Source organism: Crocuta crocuta, unplaced genomic scaffold (assembly GCF_008692635.1).
Source record: "Crocuta crocuta isolate KB4526 unplaced genomic scaffold, BGI_CrCroc_1.0 scaffold143, whole genome shotgun sequence".
Taxonomy (NCBI): domain Eukaryota; kingdom Metazoa; phylum Chordata; class Mammalia; order Carnivora; family Hyaenidae; genus Crocuta; species Crocuta crocuta.
In genome coordinates this window covers 4,039,151-4,040,960 of record NW_027529175.1, presented here as the reverse complement: position 1 = coordinate 4,040,960, position 1,810 = coordinate 4,039,151, and positions in this window count along the sequence as shown.

Below are 1,810 nucleotides of genomic sequence, written 5' to 3'. Positions count from 1 at the left end.
TTATTTAAAAAAATAAGTGAGAAAAAGAAATCATCCTCGTGTTCAAGGAAATAACGATTTTGAGTTTCCCGATTCTTGGCTATGTTGCCCCAATTGTATGCTTCACTACTGAGGTCAGGTCAGCTGAAAAGATATTTATTAAGACCCTACTAAATACCATGTTTGCTCACACAGCCAACTATCAGTTTTTCACCTACAATTTTCTCTCAGAAAAGTGTTGACAAAAATTAGAATCCTTACAAAGGCTCTCATGAGCTGCTCTTTAACTCAACTGCTTTATTTTGAATGACACACTGCCTGCCTCAACTATTGCTGGTTTTGAACAGGCAGACACCTGATGGAATTGGAGAGGGAGAGAGAAAGAGAAATTTAACACAGATTTAGTAAGTTCCTAGGCTATGTCATTACATTTTTTTGGTGTTGGGCATGTTAGATGCTATTTCAAATAGGCCTTCTAAAGTGTACTTTACAAAACAACACAGTGAGATAATCCTGGAGATTATAAAGAACCATAGAATATATGTTTAAAAACTAATCGTCCTGGTGCTATCCGGGTAGGTGTTTGTGGCTCATAGTCACAGACGGAGAAGCGAAAAAGGGGCAGAACAGTATCTGAAGAGATACTGGCTGAGAATTTTCCAAGACTGATGAAAGACATTCAGACACAAATTCAGGATTTGTTACAAAACCCTAGCAGGACAAAGACCAAGAAAACCACCCTTAGGTACATCTTACCAATTTCTGGAGAGAAGAAAGACACAGGACTTTCTAAAGACTAACAGTTGCACAGACCGAAGACCTTACAGCAGGAATGACGGAAACCAGCATACGGCTAAATGGGATCTTTAAGGTGTTGAACAAAAACAACTGCCAAACTAGAGATCTACAATCAGGAAAAATATCCTTCAAAAGTGAAGGTGAATGGGGGTGCTGGGGTGGCTCAGTCGGTTCAGGGTCCAGCTTCGGCTCAGGTCACGATCTCATGGCTGGTGAGTTCGAGCCCCGCATCAGGTTCTGTGCTGACAGTTCGGAGCCTGGAGCCTGCTTCAGATTCTGTGTCTCCCTCTCTCTCTGCCCCTCCCTTGATCACACTCTACCTCTGTCTCTCTCAAAAATAATTAGACAGGAAAGGATATTTTTTAAAAAGATTAAAAGAAACAAAAACCCAACAACTTCACTAGACAAGTACACATAGAACATTCATCGCAATTGGTCATATGGTGAGCCAGAAAGTCAGTCTCAAACAATTTCTTTTTTTTTTTTTTTCAAACAATTTCAATAAACCCAAATCTTACCTTTGTGTTCTTGGACCACAGTGGAATTAAGCTGGAAATCAATAACAAAAATACAGCTAGAAAATACCCAGATGTCTGTAATTTAATATAGCTCTGTACTACCATAGGTCAAGAGAGACATCACCATGGAAATTCAAGCAAGATTTTGAATTGAATGCTAATTAAAAAATAAACATTAACAAATTTTTAAAAATAGGGGAACCTGGGTGGCTCTGTCAGTTAAACATCCGACTACAGCTCAGGTCATGATCTCACAGTTAGTGGGTTTGAGCCCTGGAGTCGGGCTCTGTGCTGACAGCTAGCTTGGAGCCTGGAGCCTGCTTCAGATTCTGTGTGTCCCTCTCTCACTGACCCTCCCCTGCTCTCTCTCTCTCAGAAATAAATAAAACATTCAAAAAAATTAAAGAAAGATAAAATAAAAAAAATTTTTTAAATAATCAAAAAAATTCATCACATTAACAGAATAAAGGAGAAAAGACATAGGATCATTTCAATAAATGTAGAAAAAAGTTTGG